Genomic DNA, 20,345 nt, shown 5'->3' on the forward strand with positions numbered 1-20,345 from the left:
TTTTACTACCCTTCGTCACATTCTCTTCAACCCCCTTTCCCTTATACTTTTCCATGCTCAAATGCAGAAGCATTAGAGCGCTTGCACGTACGCGCAGTTTAGTGCATGGTCGCACTTATGCGCAAGATGCATGCTCAAGTACTTTTCGAGTTTCCGCAGACGTAACTAACGTGGTATACCGGCTGGCCTATCTCTAAATATCACCACTACTATCATCAACATCGTTGTAACCATTATAAGGTTGGATGTAAAGATAAGGTGAGAGTTTCAACGCGCATTCTATACATTATTAATTTTGTTTTGCCCCCCCCCCTCTCTCTCTCTCTCTCTCTCTCTCTCTCTCTATTTATATATTTTTGAAAGGGTAATTCATGATGAATAATCTCACAGGAATATTTGAAACGTAAATGAGAAAGATTTTCCATGTGAATTTTTCTTCTACGAGTTACTATTTCTAAATGAATATAGTATGTTGAATTTAAATTATATTACTTATTCCAAAATTTATTTATACCTGTTCGACATTTCGTAAGTATTAACTTTAATTATGTTTAATAAGATAGATATTATCTAAGCAAATTATACGTTTATACCTATAATAGATTTCAAAATTCTTAATGCTATTTAATATATTCCGTATGAAACACAATCCTTTCTACATTCAATATTTATGCATTTATCGAAATGATTTCAATTACGTGGATTACGATTCCATGTAATACGATTCACTCGTATAATAATAATAATAATAGTAGTAATAATAATAATAATAACTATTATTATTATTATGATTATTTTACGATAATTACGTGCCGATATCGATCCGTTGGCTCTCAGAATGCCGACTCCTGTAATACTAAAAATTCGATCGAGGAATTGAAAGAGAAAGACATGTAAAGAAATTAATTGGCTATACGAAAAATTAGAATAGGTACATACGTACGTTTAGTGTTCTATTTCTTTTTATCTTGTTCTTTTCCTTTTTTTCTCTTTTTTTTTTCCTTTTTGAGTGGCTACTCGACCGAAGAATTTCCAGGTTTCGTCGTAATTTAATTCAACCTTTTCTAAGTATGCATTCGTTCACTCGTAGCTCGACTGCACCGACTTTTAGCGAGAGAAAGAAAGAAAACAAGAAATAAAGAAAGAAAGAAAGAGAACACCATCACGTTCATTAGCCTGCCTAGCCAGCACCACCACGTTGCGTATTCTACGAGCTTTTTGCTCGAACTCAAACTCACCTTCGCCACCAGTGCCATCGCCATCAGCCGTGACTTTTTCTTCCACCAGCTCTGATATTGAGAAAGAAATTCTCTCTCTGTCTTTCTGTCTTTTTTCCCTTTCTTTCTCTCTTTTTTCTTTCTTTCTCTCGTCGAGACACCTTTCGTCTTTTGCCCAGACTATTGTGGAAAAATGAAAGAGAGCATAAAAGACGGACGAACGCAACCTCAAAAACGTCTTACGACCACACCTAATTCGTTCTTTTTCTACCGATTAAAACGATTCTCTCAAGCGACGTGAACGACACATCGAAGAATAACAAAGTTAAAAATATTGCAAGATGGATTTTGTTGTGACAGATGTGTTGATATGAAAGACAATAAATTCTATTTATTATTCTTTCATAAACGATTCTAGTAAATACGTTAATTCCTATTTTATTTTCAAATTACTATCTATCCATAGAACGCACATTAACACAAAGTTACATGGAGTTAAAAGTACAAATACAATTTATCATTTGCTGATTTCATCCTGCCAGCGTAAATTTTACTTGTACTTGTAATATAATACTCGAGTGCTCTTACAAATTTGCATTACATAAACATCGTTTCGTTACAAGTGCATTTTGCAAGCAACAAAAGAAAAAAGAGAGATAGAGAGAGAGAGAGAGAGAGCGTCCAGTAAAACACAAAATTGTATGTAAAGCACGTTAAACGTGCTCTTTCGAAATGGAGAGAGAGAGAGAGAGAGAGAGAGGGAGGGAGGGAGACAGAAAGGGAAAAAAAATGCGAGGAAAGTGGAGATAGAAATTTACACTTTGAAGATTAAACCAAGCGGTCGAAGCCGGCTCGGAACGGCGCCGCTAGCGATGAGGGTGCCAATTTAAAATAGCGCGCGTGTACACGCGGACGAAGTTGAAATGGGAAAAAAAGAAGAAAGAGAGACAGAGACAGAGAGAGAGAGAGAGAGAGAGAGAGAGAGAGAGAAAGAAAGAGAGAGAGAGAGAGAGACTGGAAAGACGAAAAAAAAAACAGCTAGCAAACGTGCAATAGGAATGGAAAACGAAGTGGTATGTACCTCTTGCCCTACGTGTTTGAAACGAATGAAAATAGTCTGTCGGCTACGTAGTTTTCAGATCGGAACAGAACGGAACAAAACGGAACGGAACGAAACGGAACGTTATCAGGGCACGTTGGTGTACTGACCCTTCACCCTTTGCTCTTCAACCCTCACACCGTCTCTAGTCTCCTGCTAGACTGCACACAAGCCAATCCCTATACCAGTGCAGCTGCTTTGTGGTTCTCTGCATTTTAGATTAGTTTAGAGTCAGGCAAGAGCAGTAGGCGAGCCTGTTCCACGATAAGAGCATTAGCCGATAAGGTAATAAGCAGAGACCACGCGAAAGCTTGAGCTTCTCTTTCGCGCCCCTTCTCTCTTAATACTCTCTCTTTCTCTCTTTCCCTCTTCCTCTTCCTCTCTCTCCCTTGCTCTATCCTTTATTCCCATCGTCATAGAACGACTAAGAACGACGTTCCTTCTCAATTTACTTCTACTCTCTTCGCTTCATTTGCCACTACTATTCCTCTTCGTTGTATTTTCGTATATAAGAGCCGTCTTGTCGAACTACGGATTGGAAATAAAAGTCACGTAAATTAAGCAACGAGAACTTCAGCGAACGAGTATTTATTCTTTTTTCTTTTCTTTTTTTTTTTTTTTTTTTTTTTTCTTTAGAGAATGATCCAGTGTATACGCAACGAGGATGTAAGTATATAAGTATGTTTTTGCGTATAATCTACGTGAGAGTTTTGAATTCTATCTGTGTAATTTAATTAATGGCTGGAGAGAGAAATAGAGGGAGAGAGAGAGAGGAAAGAGAGAACGTAGATGCATACTTTTTAATTAAATTCCTATTTTATAGATAATCATAAAATGAAACAGGTTGCATTACGTTTAAAACGCAAAAGTTGCTAATATTTGTTCACGAGTTTTGTTATGGCGATATGCGAATTTAATCGGTAATTTTTGCGATAGTTCAACGATTAAGAATTTCTACGGAAATTATTAATACATCCTCGTAGTGCATAACGATGCATCGTCCTGGAAATATTTGGCTCTCCGTCTGAGAATATTCGATTCATAGCAAAATGTCCATCTGATGCTGCAAGTCTTCGTATTGGAAACGACTGTACGAAGTTACGGGGTAGATATAAACGGCAACATTAAGGCGGCATCGCAAGAGAGTTTGAATACGGAGATTTCGAGTTGCAATATCAGTAAACATGCTCGAAACAGTTATTAACTAACCCCTAGAACATTCGTCTTGGCCCCAGGCAAACGATTGACTGCCGTTTGCTTGGAAATTCAACGTATATATCTTATATTGTATACGTCTATTTGTGTACTTGAATTTATTTATGGTCCATGCCCTGGGGTGCAATTTAAAGCTTCCCCGCGTAGTTTATACCCTTTTTAATCTTTTCTCGTTTAATAAAGAAATAAAGTAGAAAAAAAATTGTGAATTTATCGAAAATGCAAATTTATCGATAATCGTGCTCGTTCGAGTTTATCTAAATTATATATATATATAAAAAAAAAAAACAATGAATCGTACTACTTGCAAAATCATCATTAAAATTTGTCAGATATTATCTACGATTATGTTATATTTCTTAAACCTCATGTTATATTTCTTAAGATAGGGAAATTTCTTTGATTACTCATTTGTATTCGATCGCGTAATTATTATTTTTCATTTTCTTTTTATTGCTCGAAATCACTAACTACGTCAACGAAACGTTTTCTAAGGAACAATGATGAAAATTTTCTCGTCGAATCGAAGAAGAAACCGATAACCGATTGCAAGCGGAACTAGCAATTTTCTACGAAATTGGTCCTTACTCGAGCCAACAACGACGAAGAAAACGACGACGTCTAGGGAAGATCTCTCGTTTTTGAAGCGGCAAGATTCGATGAAAACGGCACCGTTGTGAGTGCGATGGATACTTCTACGAAAAAGCGAGAGAAAGTGTGAGAGAGCGAGAGAGACGAAGAGAAAATACTCTATTTCTTTTACTCCCTTACTTCATCTAATTTTACGATTGTTTCATTTACGATACGAACTTATTTAATCGAAAGTTATCAATTTTAAATTACGAATTATTAATTATCATCGAGTTATCCTGAACATTTCCATGACAAATGAAATGTTACGTGTTACGAATAACTAACAAAAAACATCTAATTATTAGCTATCTCGAGATAACAATATTTACTTGTCTTCCAAACTTAATTAATAAATTACTTTAATTATTACAGAACGTAATGCAATCTAGCTGGGAAATATGAAATGAGTAAATAAAAAAAAGAGAAAAAAAAGAATACAAGAATTCCCTGGTGTCTGTTATAAAAGTACTCAGAAATGTCCTCTCTAAATTTCAACGGATGACTGGACAACGTAAAATCGTTCCATCGGATTATTACGCGTTTATAGATGAAATCTCCGGTGTATAAGAACGGAAGAGTAGGTCGGTTTTCGTTCTTCGAACTTTGTACTCGTCCTCGTCTAGCAGGAGAGAATCGATAACCTTTATCCGTCGAAGTCACCGGTAACGGCTACAAACGCGAGACTCCATTTCCGTAGAGAGCAAGCGTGTAACCTACTTCTTTGGCACAGGGAACCAGTTTAAAAGGGTCCAAACGCGACCTCCAACGCTAATGACGATTAATATCTCTAGGGATTATGAAACGAACTATCGCTTATACGCGAATTGCAACGAACAGAATATGTCGAAAGCCACGAATGCTTTTTGTCTTGGGAATATGAATATATATATTTTTTTATTTTTTTTTTTTTTGATATCTTTTTCCCATCCTTTTGTTCGTTCTCGAGAGTTTAACTTCGTACGATTCGAAAAATTTACCGAGACTTTTTTATTAGCCTACATTCGAAACGACAAAGGATAGGGAAATTTAAACAGAGAAAAAGATAGGAAAAAATTAAATTGAACAAAAAAAAATAAATAAAAAATAAAAAAAAAATCAAGACCCGGAATTCAAATGAAACTTTAGGCAATCGAAAAATGCAAATCGTCATTGCAAATATTTGTAAAGTTTGATATCTACTGTTGGAAAGTATTGTTGTACCGAGATTGAAAATTATTTGGCCTCATGAATTCATGATTTTATTCGTTGGATATTTGTATCGTTCGTAATGTTTACACTAACGTTCGTTCTTTCGTTTTGCCTGGAGGAAATCTACAATTTCATTGGGTTATTAATAATTTTCAATGATACGTTATTGGTCGATACGCATTTTAACAGAGTTTCGAAAATATGAAATTCGTTCAAATGGCTATTTTACAATAAATTTCTCGCGTAAACTTTGATAAAAAGAAAAATGGAAAACAATAAATAAATAGAAAAAAAAGAATATTAAAAACGATGATGAAAAAACTAAACAAATATATATATATAAATAATAATATACCTCAATACATGTACCTCAATATACAATATAAATATAGAATATAAACGTGATATAGAATAGAGCAGATAAAAGAATTTGATCGATACTCGTCGACGTTGTCTCGCGAGAGTTATTAAAAATTTTATGAACAGAAATGAGACCGAACGTTAATATAAGACGAGGAGGAGAACGAAAATATTGCAACGAGGTTGGAAAATAAAATTTTAAACAGAATCAACATCCTCGAGAATATTTCTTTGATGTTAGTTGTGTCACAAAAAGCAGAGAATAATACATCTGTACGCATAAATACATACATACATACATACATACATATATACATACTATACATAACTGCGTAAGCATTTGTACACGTATCAACGACTGCGAATGATTACGTATCTATTATGCAAGTGAAGATAAGAGGAAAGAATAAAAAGTTAAAAGAGAATAGAACGTAGGTAGTTGTTCATCGAATGCGATAAAAGTAACGAGATATATTGGCCATTAAAAAGCTCCTTCCAAAAGCTTTCTTTCTTTTTCTTTCTATTACTGAAATGTCTGTCTCTCTCTCTCTCTCTCTCTTTCTCTTCCTCTCTTTAAATTTCTCTCTCTTTTCCCAGAACATTTTTCTCTCCTATCTCTTTCTCTTTCTCTATCTATCTATCTCTCTCTCCCCCTCCCTCTCTATCTCGCCCTCTCTCTTTCTCTCTCTTTCTCTTATTCCCGTGCGTTCCGTAGATAAGCAGCACAGCTTTTCTTGGAAAACGCTCGTTTCACAGGATTATAAATTACTGTCTTACGTCGTTGTCAAAGCGTTAAAGCGTACGAGGATGTTTTCACGAACGCGTCGACTCGGAAGAAATAGAGATTCGTTTCTCTATCTCTCTTTCTCTCTCTCTCCCTCTCTCTCTTTCTTTCTTTCTCTCTTTTCTTGTCGACTCTCTGAGGTATAGTCGAGACTCCCTAATGTAAAGATAACGTAAGAACGAGCGTCATAGCGAGTTCGCGTTAGACTTATCTGTACTCGGCATATAAACCGCATCTGCTTATAGTCACGCTCACGATAAATTCCATTTAAAAGCTCAATAGTAAGGCGCCGTATCATTGTGGAATTCACTTTCTTATAGTAAGCTATATCTGCTCAGTGATTATAGTCAACGACATGCACACCTTCTCTTTTATTCTTATTCGCCAGACTCATTATCGTAATGCCGATCTATAATTGTTAACTCGAGTACTCACGCACGTGTCTACCTATAATTTTAACCGCGTTGATGATAGCGTATCGATTAACTCTAAAATATACGATATCTGAATTTACTTTTAAATCAAGAGATATTCATTAGTAAAATGTATAAAAACGCGTAATAATTACAAATTTTTGTACATCCTTTTTTGCGGATAAACGTGAAAATACTTTGTTGGTGTAATTCGTTAATCTCAAGTTATTACGTGCTCGTTTGATTACATGGAATATATTCATTGATCATATATACATATCATTTATAGACGCGCATATAATTTATTGAAATTCCCTGCAATAAAAACGTATATTTATGCCGCGTCATAATTCTTTTTTTTTTTCCTCCTCTCACAAATAACTATAGTCCGATCTTTTACGTCAATTAATATAAAGACTGAACATCGCGTTTTTTAATTATAATATTGAACCCATTAAGAGGTCATCTATGAAAGATGATAAGTAAATGATCTTCGTGATCTTACACCAACAGTCTAGAGAGTTTGCCGTTGAAAAGTTCAAAGGGTGATGTAATAAGAATGTCGGGGGAAGCGTGGTAAAGTAATACCCTAATTACCGGACGATTAACTCGGACGTCGATGTCGCTCGATGTTGAGCGACTCGACGCGACGGAGGTCGACCACTCTCACTGCGATCCTATCCTATCGGCTTATTAAGTTGCTACCACGAAGTAGACTGCAGGCACGGGAGCAGTACTATAATTCCCTGGGTTATACTGTACTTTAGATGGTACTAAAGTCTCCTATCAGACCGCGCAAAGCGAGTGGATAAGTAAGAGAACGAAGTCGAAGGGAAAGCTAGACTATGCGTGTGCATGTACGTGTGTATCTATGCGCGCCCCGTTATACGAGTGTTCCTGACTGTGGGTGTGAAAGAGAAAGAGAGAGAGAGAGAGAGAGAGAGAGAGAGAGAGAAAGAGAGACGAAAAGAGAAAGACGAGAGTCTCGTTTTCGATCTCTTTCTCCATCTCCTATCCACTCGAGCTCCTTCGGATAGAGAGACGCCGAGATAAATTGTTTGCCGGTGGGTTCGCTGCTCAAAAGTTTCGCGATATTTCCAACGTTAGTTAAAATTAGTGGAGTTTACCCTGAACGAAATTCTGATAATGCTATCTCTCGTGTCGTGCGACGAGCTTGGTCACTCTCTCTCTCTCTCTCTCTCTCTCTCTTACTCATACAAGCACAAACATTCCTTATCTCTGTATGTGTTATATATGTAACTTTAAATGTACGCGTCAGCTCGTACATGCCCGTCCTCGGGTTACAAGTCTCTTCTACCTTCTCTCGTTCCTCCGGTTCTATCTTCATTCCAGGAAGCTTCCTCTTCGCTTTAATTTGGATGAAACAGCGTCCATTTTTTGCTCCTTTTATTTGACCGTCTGCCACTCGACTACGCTAACACCTTTGGGAATTCAGGGACCTTTAATTATGGCTAACGATTAAACTTTGCTAATTATCACGGCGATGACGTCGAGTACGGAACGAGTCAACATCGAAGACCTTTTTAAACGAGAGATAGAAATGAAAAAGATATTCGATCCCAGAGATAGATGCTCTTCGAGAGGAATCACGAAAGATAATCCTACGGAATAAGCTATCGTGCTTCTTTTTATGTCGATACCAGATTATCGATTCCCTCGAGAGATTTCTCTAAGCTCTCAAGATAAATCTTACCTTTAGTAATTAAGATTTTTTTTCGCACCCCATTCTCCCTATTATTCGATTCGTTCGAGATAAATATATCCAGATATGAAAATAAATACCTTAAATCTTAATTTCAGATTTACATCTCGTATATCGATTCGAATAAGCGAAGAGAATCTGCTACTCGTTGGTTATATAAAATATGTAAGGATTTATTTTGTAATATAGTAATATTTATCAAGTCGGAATAGTTACTTTCTCGTTTTACTTCTTTTTTTTTTTGAAATAAAAACGAAGTGAGTCGACGAAAGACCCGGAAAGATTACTTACACAAGATCCTATTGGACTCGGATAAAACTTCTTTAATTATCGTCGCTCCAATTTTCCACCCTCCGTCGAGGAAATGCTTAATGGAAGAAAACGAAGGGATCGCTCGAAACTATTAGTAGAAAACAGAAACGATTTAAAGAGTTCTCGTGATTTATATAAAGCTACGCCGTAGGAAACAATCGCGAAGCGAGAAGAAGGAATCTCGTTAACGAAGCAATAGTATTTTACGAATAACGACTCGATTTCTCGAACTTGCAATACTCCTAACCATTCTCTTTTCATATTACAACCGACATATCGAATTTGTTCTAACGCAAATCCGAATATGAATATTATTGTAAAAGAAATTTTGATTAGAGAGAGAACGATCGAAAGGCTATATTATTTTGATCATCGATTACGAAATCGAACGAGTAATTTTACCCCTTTTGTTTTTTTTTCTTTTTTTTTTGTTTAATATAAACAAACAACAATCTTTCAATTTGAACAGGAAAAAGTTGCGGCGATAACGATGACAAATCGATCGATTTCTTTCATAGCAAGGTGCGAATAAAAAATAAAAGGAAAGAAAAGGACCAAAAGAAAATTATGTAATAAAAATTCTAAGAACGTAAGATAACCATACGAGCTACGAAGATACTCGAGAACGTAAGCTCGACGAGAAAGTTTTCAGCTTTCCAACGACGTGTCATGAAAGATCCTGGGTAAAACGATGCCTGATCCGAGATTGAATCTAAACAAGCGTTTCACGGCGTTCGACGAAGTAGAAAAAGGAAAAGACAATGATGTTGCTTGCAGCGAAACGAGACAAAAATTGTCTTGAAACTTTGGTAGAATCGAATGGTATAGGGATATTATTTTTTTTATTTTTCTTTTATCCCGCGTTCTCTTGGCCTCTCACCGAGTGCTGACAAAGTTTTCTACTTTTCTCTCGTCTCGCACTCGACAGAGTTTTTCTACGATTTTTCAAGGGTGTCTGAATTCGTGGAGAACGCAACGTACTCGTCGTTTCCGTCCTCTTTCTCGTCGTTGACGACGACAACGACGACTACGACGACTACGACGACGACCACGTACGTGGCTGCAAAATGCATTTGCGTTTACTCTGACAACGAGCAGGGTCGTAAAGGATTGCCTCAGACACTCTCTCTCTCTCTCTCTCTCTCTCTCCCTCTCTCTCCTTCCGTCCTGCTTTCTCTTCTCGCGTATACACATATACACGTTTCTATCGCAAGCCCAAAGCTCTCGTCCTACCGTCAAACCACCCGAATCCAACAAACTTCTGTTCGTATTGCACCGTACAAGCCTTCAAACGCCTGCTACGTCTAACCGAGCACACGCTTACTCGAGTGTGACGCTTATATACGTGCATACACACAGAGAGATAGAGAGAGAGAAAGAGATAGACGTACATTTCCGACGATAATTCACCTAATTTCGTCGCATGATCGCGAAACCGTGGATTATATGTTCGCGAAAAGCTAGTTATCAGATATCACAGAAATTTCACGCATTTTCGGCCCTTTCAAAACAACAACCAGATCGAATTGACGTTTCTAATGAAAAAAATATCGATAATCTGACATCATTTGTCAAATTCAGCCAACATGCCCTCATCTCGTTTCTAACAACGTCTTCTCTACGAAAAAAAGCTCCAAATTAAACGATCATTCGTTTTGCTCGAACTTTATCGGTAGGTCGTTGAACTCGTCTTCACGTCAAGTATGTCACCCCAATAAAAATACGTAGTTCTGTGTGTAAAAATAAATGGACTTCATCGATACCTCGTCTGAAATAACACCGATCAAATTCGTGTAATCCATCACAATGTTTATCCGCTTATCGTTTGTTTACTAAACGACAAAAAAAAATTGACAGAGAAATCGTATTAAAAATTCTCGATACTTGAAATATTAAATATTAAGTTATCGAGCTACGTAAAAATATTTTCGCAACACAATGGAAATATATGATCACTCGTAACTTTGGATAATACGCTAATTAACACTAATTGAAACTATTCGAATGTGGGATGATTTTGTTGTTACACGAAATTCGAAAATATCAGGTCAAGCTCTACGTATGCAGGTTTACACGTTAAATCCACTCGGCTAATTGTCCATTGTACGTTCGTGAAAAACTCTCGGCTCTTTACGCTACGATAACGACTCTACTCTGATAAATGCAATTACGAAAGACTGATAACAATTTTAATAAATTTTACCTTCGTTGAATCGTTTCATCCAATCTTCTCCAAAGTAATCTGCAATGAAAAATTAAAAGAGATATTTATTATTAATCATATTTATCTCTCATTTATATCAATAGTGATTTAACGGTATAACGTTTGTGTCTAATTAGTATCGGACAATTGTTCATTCTTATAAACAAAAATTATTAAAGACGATATTAAGCATTTCATTTGAAGCGTCATGAATACTATGTTAACGCATATTCTCCGAGGACACACGTAACGTGTCGAATAATTTGAATGTCGAGAGTTTTAATATTTATTATACGCACGCGCAGTTACATCCACATATTCATTCATTCTACCAGGACAAAGAGGAGTCCAACAGCCTGCTAAACTTTTACGTTCCCTATCGATACTAACGACGAATCGATAACCCAAACGAAACTTTTGTAAGCTAACGACCTAGTCGGTATCGTTTTTATCATAAATTCGAACGATCTGAATGAAAGCTACGTTCAAAATTCTATATTCCATCCATTCATTATAACAACAATTAAAAGTTCCATCATTAAAGAACATTCAAAAATGAGAAGCTTCGTTCCATTTCGATGTTTATCGCATGCTCTTCCTCTGTTTCTTTGATTGTAAAAATACAAAAGAGAACGAAGCAGGTTCGTATCGAGTTCGAACAATTACTCGAAAGTCTTTCCATTACGTTATTTCTTTTCTCCTATATAGGGTGTTTCATTTTAATCAACTGCTGCAAGTATCTATGGAACTTCGTAGTAAACAAGTATTACATATAAGCATTATATAAATAAATAAAACGTTTTCTATTTCAAGGGAAAAAAGCTGCTTGCTGATTAATTAAATAACTTTCTTAATACATTCTGTCCTATATAATTGCGCGAAAAAAAAGGAAAAGAAAAAGAAAAAAAATTACCATTCATTTATTCGCCTCTACGTCCCGATAAAAGACGAACGAGAAAAAGAGAAAGAAAAAGAGAAAGAGAGAGAGAGAAAGAGAGAGAAAGTCAACAGAAATAAAAGAGGCGAAAAATGCGTCACCCTCTTTGATCGAACAAGATGCTTCGTCCTTTCACGTATACGTATTGAGAAAGACGAGGATGAGCTTATATTCAATGGCTTGGATTCTGAAGGTACGGTTAACCATAATAGAAAGCTCTCTTTTACTGCTCCTCCGATTATTCTAGGGCGACATGCTGTGCTACCATTTTCCTAGCTAGCAGACTGGATAGCTGCTAAGCTAACTCTCTTTCTACGTGTACTTGGATAGGTCGATGTGTATGTTTAGGAGAAGAACGCGTTGGCTAATGTGTGAAAAACAAAAGGTCGATGCGGCCGAGAACACACAACGTGCTTTACAGCGACCGTCACGATGCGAACCAATGGCTCGTATTCAAGTCGTGAGCTCTCTCTTACTACTAGTACACTACTACTACATTACTCTACTACTACTACTACTACTACACTAATATGGAAGCTGTCCTGTTGCTGTCGTTGCTCTTGTTTTTTACCTTTTCTTCCTGTTGAAGAATGGGTTCTCGTCGAGAAACATATCAATGTGATTGATTTTTGTGATTTTTAACAATTTTACGAGGATCTTGAAAGCAGTCAAATATTGAATAATTGAAATATAGTTTGTGCATTATAAGGATATAAAGGAATAGTAGATTATAATAAAAGTATTTCGAAATATATATATATATATATATATATATATATATATATATATATATATATAAGTAGATATATGTCTGTACATGTCTCTCTTTAGTAAGCTCTTGTGAAATCTCAAGAGAAATTCTTTCCTATCCCGAATGCAACTGCAAATTCCATGAGTCGATATTTTTCGATATGTATTGAAAGCTACGTACATTGAACTTTTTCAACATCATTCTCGAATAGTATCGACGTGTGTTTCGATGATCGATGAGCTTACAACGAGCTACCTTTATCGTCATATTTTTTTTATTCGTTCGTTTGTACTTTCTTTCTTTCTTTTTTTTTTTTTTCTTTATTATCTCGATAAATTCATTCACGATTGAGCGATGAATTTTTAATAGATCGTTACTCATTCATTTTCGTCTAGAATAATAATATAAAATTGATTCTTTTTTTCTTTCTCTTTTTATTAATGTCTTAGCATTTACATATGTGTTCCGTGAGAAAGGAATAAAAAACTGTCGTTTTACCTCGTCCTATTTCTCTTCGATAAAATATTCATCCGATCCTAGAGAGGAGAAATTAAAACGATCGCTGATTTCAAACAATAGAAAATATTCATCGAGCCAGCTGGAAGCAGAGACCTCAAATATTTTCCATGAACTTTCGATTTTCAAATTTAATACCTATCTACCTACGAACGTGGCTCGTGCTCGTTCGTAAATAAATTTTCGACGTGCGGTTATCCAACAAGCAAACGGATCTCCGTTATAAATCGGTCAAATGTTCCAATCATCAAAGCGAATATTCGATTGAAATTTTTTATCCCGATTCGTAAAATATTGGAAAAAAGAAAAGGAAGGAGGAATAGAGAATGAAAAAACGAAAGAAAGAAAGAAAGAAAAGAACGTGCGTAATGCACTGTCACGATTCGTTTACACTTCTGGAACATCTCCTTTTCTATTTCTCCTTTTTCTTTTCCTTTTTTTTACTTTTCTCTCTCTCTCTCGCTCTTTCATCCTTTCAGCTATCCATCTTTCTCGCTCTTCATGTCGAGAGACTAAAAGAAAAAGAAAACGCGAGAAACAAGAGAAAAGTGAGTAGGAGAGCTCGTTTGTCACGGCTTGTTGTGCATCTTTGTTGTGCATTTCCAATTCGAGCATAATAATCCGCTATATACATACGTTCGCGTCAGACAAATCTTTCTACTATAATTCTAATTTATGTACATGAGTACACATATTAAATCGATGTCGCCGTTAATTGTCGTTGTTCTAAAAATAATCTGATACTTACATTTATATATATATATACGATCGCGTTCAGCTAGTTTTAAAAATATTTTTTTATTTATACAACGAGTAATAGTTATTTACTTCCAATAAACGAATCTTTTTCATCGAATGAATCGTACATATATCGAATTCGATGTATTTTCCAAAAAAAAAGAAAACTTCTCTGTTCTCTTTTTTTACAAAATACGAAAATTATTAGGATGATAGTCGATATAGGGGAAATAGGATGAATCGATTACAAAGTGGTTGCACGAAATACCCAACTAGTGATCTGTAACAAATATAGACAATGTAGTACTAGCGAAGCGTATGACGTGCCATCGAAATAGTTTTGTCGGCACGACAAAGTGTCCTCTTCTACGTCGGAGATACGAGGATCGCACGATTATGGTGGTTTTAATAACGTCCTACGAAAATACCCATGGAAAATAGTTTTGCTTGGGCGTACGCAACAACGGACCGTTTAATGGAAAATACTAGCACGATTTGAACACCGATGAAAGGCAATATTGAAAGAGAAGGAGAGAGAGATAGAGAGATGGATAGATAGATACATAGAGAGAGAAAGAGAGAGACAAAGAGATGGAAAGAGAGAAAAAGAGAGAGAGAGTGTGTGTATGTGTGTGTGCGCGCGTGCGTGTGTTGCATGCGACGAGGAAAATGAATCGCCCATGGAATTTGATGTCCCTTCGACCTCGGTGCCACGAACTTTTAGCCTCAGGGGTAATCGGGAATGCATGTCGCCTGTAAGCCACTCGAGTTAGATACGTTTCCTGTCCTTCGAAAAGCTGCAAGAGTAACGATAGAACAGACTCAAATGATTTACGCTAGCCGTGCTTTATCGTTCGGCTGGCTCGATGTCTAGGCATCGTGTGGATGCTGCGCTGGACCATTCGTTCTTTTTCTTTTACTTCTCCTTTTTCACCTTTTTCTTTTTCTTTTTCTTTTTCTTCTTTCTCTTTTCCTCTGTACTACGTACACATATAACATCTAGATAGATACGTAGGTACCATTCGCTCGTCCCTTTTTATTCGGTGCCCCGCGGTCACGTTCTAAAACTTTTATCGAGAGCAACCCTTCTACCACCCTTTTTACATTCCATTCGCGAAGAAGATACGCGAAAAGAGCTTGTGTTTCGAGGAAACTCGAGAGAATCTCCTCTCCATTTTCGTGCCACGAGATGATTTTAACAGGAAAGTACGACGAAATGGTGAACGATGCTCCTTTTTTTATTTCCTTTTCTTTTTCTTTTTTCTTTCTTTTTTTTTTTATTTATTTCCTTCCTCCGTTCCTTTCTCCGTGTGTGTGTGTGTGTGTGTGTGTGTGTGTGTGTGCGCGATGTATTCTTCAAGAGGTGGGCTTGAAAAAAAATCTTTTTCAAAGGATCTCTTGCTTTTTCCACGATGATTATACGAGACGAGGTTGAAATATACATCGTATTCTCTATGTTTTATATATGAATATTTTACATACGTTTGTACCTACTTACTTTTTTGCAAATATGTATCGTATATTTTTTTCCTAACAAATAATATCTTATAATGACTGTCGAGAATATTAAAAATTTATTAATGTATTATACCGGTTCAAAGAGTGAATAAATAAGAGAGAAAGAATGAGGGTGAGAAAAAGGGAAAGAGAGACGGACAGACAGAGACAGAGCCAAAGACAGAGAGAAAGAGATGAAATTAACAACACGACTTCTTCGATGTAATATTAATTATAAGAAGGAACAAACGATCCAATGGAAACGGCTCATTTCCCTTTCTCTCTATTGTTCCTCTACAACGTCCAATTAACGCAATTTTCCCGTTTCCTTCCAGATTTTTATACACAGACAATCTTGTTCCCTTGTCGACGACTTATCGACAGTGAAAAGAAAAAAAAAAAGAAAGAAAAATAAGAAAGGAGAAAGAGACGGGGAAAAGAAACGAAAGAAAAAAAGAAGAAAAGAAATGAAGATATTTTCCAAACGAATCCCTTCCTCCTCTTACTTACTATTGTCTTACGTGTATCCTAATAACAGAAAAATGTTTCATTTCTCATAGCGTGTCGACACATTATCTTCGATTTCGTGTGCAGTCAGTCTAATGGGGAAAACAGGAAAAGAAAAAGAAAAAAGGAAAAAAGAAAATGGATACGAAAGAAATGGAAGAACATATGTAGGTGGAAAAAAAAAAGAATGAAAAGAGCGAAAAGAGAGACAGACAGACAGACAGACAGACAGACAGACAAACAGAGAGAGAGAGAGAGAGAGAGAGAGAGAGAGAGAGAGAGAGAACGAAACGTCTCTCCTAATAAAGCTCGTCGTGGATAGATACGCTTGTATGGATCCAACTCGAAGGCAACTCGTGCGAGTTTGTGCGACGACGATAGACAATTCCTACCTAGCTCGACCATTTTCAACCAGCACCACTACTACTACCACCATTACCAACACCAACACCACCAACACCGCCACCCACCTCCCGCTATCTCCCTACTCCTCCTCCCTCACCCAAAACAACCTCTTTCTACCACTTTTTTTCTCCTTTCCCTCTCATTTTCTCGACTCCCTTCTCCCTCTCTCCTCCTTTCCCCTCCCACCCTCTCATACCGCATTCCATTGAAAAAAGCAGCTTTTTGTTACTACCCCTGCCAAATAAACATGCTCGTTCGACTACGATTTACGTGTAGTATTCCAGCATTGCAACGAGACGCGAATTCCAAACCCTGCTACTTCCAGTATTTCGTTCACGAAGCTCAACGAAAGAAAAGGGAGAAAAAAGGGGAGGCAGAGAATGTAAAAAGAGTAAAAAAAAGTAAAAAGGGTAAAAAAAGAAAAAAAAAAGAAATAAGTCGTCGATATCAGTGAAACGGAAGAGAGATAGAGCTATATAAAGCTCGGATTAAAATGGTTAGCGCGCGAGGACTATGCACGAAAGGGGGATTGTTTCCGATCGACGAGAGTAAAATCGAATTCTAGGATTAATAAAAAATTCAATTATCGGGAAAGCTGAAGGTTACATGGGGGTTGCGTACGTACTATCTAGTGGTAAAAGGTCGAAGATTAATCCTGCGCATTTGATGCATTTTCAGAGTAGGATTAAGGATCTGTCTCGTGTGCCCTATCGAACTCATATCGAAAAGAAAAGCAAAAGAGAAAGAGAAAAAAGAAAAGAAAAAAAAAAGTAAAACCGAGGAAAGAGAGAAAGAGAGAGAGAGGAAAAAAACCCATAGATAATGTTTCTCTTCTGATTTCTGAACTTACCTTTGACCGTATTTTTTCTTTTTTACTTTTCTTTTTTTTCTACTTTTATCATCATACGATTTACCAAACGTGAAAAACTTGAGAGTCAAGCACAACCAGAAACTTTATATCCGATTGGTCAAAGCAACGTTTCCTTTCGACAGAGAATTTCCACTTTGCTTTTTGACTTCTCGTTAACGAGAATCCGAACGAGAGGATTGCGTCCTTCTTCTACCAATCACAATAAACGTCCCTCGTCCTATTCACGGCTTACGCCTATCCTTCTTTCGCAATTAACAATGTCCCAGCAGATACGCTCGCTCGAATTTACGGCTGTGGTCGCCGGTAAAAAAGCGTTGTGGGATTCAGGGAGATTTTAATGAAGTTTCCCGGCTTGCACATGCATCCGACCGGGAGCAACTCATGCGTGCATTCGCGATAGAGTCACCCTCGTGTCTCTCCTATACCTTTCTCTCTCTCTCTGTCTCTCTTTCTCTCTGTCCTGCTCTTTATCCTCCACCATGTCCCCAAACTCTCTTGACGGTACGCTTCAGCCACTGATCCAAACGGTTACTCTATCCTCTCTCAACCCTCTCTACCCTTTCGTCTCTGGTGTCACCTGATAACAACGCCGTTCTTTCTCTTTTTCTTTCTCTCTCTATCTGAATCCCTAGAAATAAAAATCTAAAACGAGTCTCCTTTGTTTTACCCCCAACGAATTTTTCCTTCTCTGTCTATATATATATATTTGTCTCTCTCTTTTTACACTTCCTTTTTCTCTTTCCAAACTCTTCCCAGTCTGAACTTAATCGCGGCGACCATGCTAAAGGATTTAGAAAAAATAATTACGTCGTCCTCGCGTACCTTCTTTCTTTCTTTTCCTTTTCCGAACCTCGGCGACTTTCCATTATATAGCTTTATCCTTACTCGTCCTATTCTAGCCATTGCCAATTCTCACAAGTGTCTCGATAATCACATCTTCGAACGTTTCCAACCATCTTACGATAACGCCACGAAGACGCTGTACTCTCTTTCTCTCTTCCTTTCTTTCTTTAATTTTTTCTTTTCTTCCTTTACTTGTTTATTTCAACAAACAAAAGAAAGATAATCTCTCTCTCTCTCTCTCTTTCTGTCTCTGTTTTACCTGTACCACGAGATCGATACATGCCTTCGAGCTTGCCTGATAACGAGGCCACCCAAGGCGTCGTCATTGTCGACGATTTAATTGGACGAGTTGTCGACGACATGAGTCCTTATTGATCGCTAACGGAGAAGAGGTATATCATGAAATTTCTCGATAAAAAAGGATTAATTACACATAGATAATCTATGAAGTCTGTTTTATCTTACTCAGCTTCGTTAATTTATGTAACAGGTAAAAAGATTCCCGTGGAAAATCGATCAACGGAAAATAATTAAAACTTTATAGAAAAATTTTAATTAATCGCTACCGCGCAAAGTTAATAAATTCAAATGGATAAAATATCACGGATTAATATCAATGCTTGAAAATATCGTGAAAAATTTTCATAACTCGTCGGTATCTCAAATTTAAATCTCAATATTATTTACCCTTATTTGCGTATGTGTGCGTGTACGCGTGCGCGTGCGCGCGGGCAAATAGTTTCAAGAAAATTGTCGCAACGCAAAAACTCGTCGATGAAATTAATTCGTTATCTAATTAAATCGAGAAGGTGCAAATTTTAGGTGGCCGAACGTTTCAATTTAAGCATCGATTTCCGTTCTTCACGGTTAGCTCGAGCCTCTTCTCAATCTCCTTTACTTTTCTTCCTCCAACTCCTCTCGTTTGTCGGTCAAGATTTTTCAACTTTCTCATTCAGTGAGTCGACCCCTGTAGGCATTCGCCGTGATGATGATGACAACGACGACGACGACGATGAATCTTCAAATACTTTTCCTTAGGTTTATCAAGCGAAGCGCAGAGCCTACCTTACCCTACCCTACCCTACCCTATTCCACTCTACCCTTCTACCTCTCCTTGCCTAGCAGCCGCTTTTTACGTGAACCACGAAAAGAAGAGAGATCGACCATGCCGGTACTCATCTCGCGAAGAGGTAAAGTGGTGCGCGCGGCCGACCTCGATATTTCTTTTTTTCCGCCATTCTGTAGAAAACTAAAAAAGGCGCCATGAATTACGAGAAAAAGAGAAAGAAAGAGGGAGAGAGGAGGGGATGAAAAAAAGAACTGAATGAGAGAGAAATGTATGAGAGAGAATGAGAGAAAACACCGCAACGTTCGAGCACTCACAGTTCTGAAGAGAGAGTGAGAGAGAGAGAGAGAGAGAGAGAGAGAGAGAGAGGCGAAGTTCTACCTCGTCGAGATTTGTGTCTTTGCGAAGAGAAGACGCTAACGAAGAAGAAGAAAAAAAAAAGAAAGAAGCGGGCTAGAAGTAATGAATACGACCTTCCATTTCGTCCTTCCGCAATATGTCTCCGTTTAAGAAACAAGAAAAAGAAAATAAAGAAAGACAGAGAGAAAGATAAACAGACTAGTTCGTTAAACTTCGCAGTAATATTTATTGTACGTTACAAGTATGTAGTAATATATTTGATTAACAAGAATAAAAAAACATTAATAGAATGATTAAACATACGTATATAAGATAACGATGCATATCAATCTGTTAATGCAGTTTTTATGTATTCATTTATTTATTTATTTATTTATTTATTTATTTATTTATTTATGTATATATGTTATTAAGAAAGATTCAATCAAAAGAGACATCGCAGAGGCAAACATTGAAGCGTCAAGGAAAAGAGTCCGACCTTCTGCTGGTTTTTACATGTTAAATTTCTTTAATTTCACGTACCTGGGATACATCCATCTGCGAATTTAAACTGGGTCAACTTGTATATAACAAAATGTTATACAAAAGACACGGACTGTTCTTGTTAAGAACACGTTTTCCCAACGTCACGTACAAATATTTATAAATGTTTCGCAAAGAATGAGATATTTCCAGGGACAGAAAGAAAAGGAAAAAGAAAAAAAAAA

At 36.9% G+C, this 20,345-nt stretch overlaps 1 protein-coding gene across 21 annotated transcripts in view; it reads right to left on the reverse strand.

The window, feature by feature from the left end:
* Positions 1-20,345, reverse strand: part of LOC127069703 (leucine-rich repeat-containing protein 24-like) — a 152,976-nt gene that overhangs the window by 38,939 nt on the left and 93,692 nt on the right. For 15 of the 21 annotated variants that reach the window (XR_007783673.1, XM_051007024.1, XM_051007023.1 and 12 more), the window contains one exon: positions 11,148-11,186. The exons of 4 other annotated variants lie outside the window; for them this stretch is intronic. The gene's annotated coding sequence lies outside the window, so the exon portion shown is untranslated. Of the gene's footprint in view, positions 1-5,761; positions 8,352-9,451; positions 10,713-11,147; positions 11,187-20,345 lie in introns of those variants that run through there. 2 more of the 21 variants (XR_007783674.1, XR_007783672.1) reach the window with 2 other exon arrangements.

Source organism: Vespula vulgaris, chromosome 16 (assembly GCF_905475345.1).
Source record: "Vespula vulgaris chromosome 16, iyVesVulg1.1, whole genome shotgun sequence".
NCBI classification, from domain to species: Eukaryota; Metazoa; Arthropoda; class Insecta; order Hymenoptera; family Vespidae; genus Vespula; species Vespula vulgaris.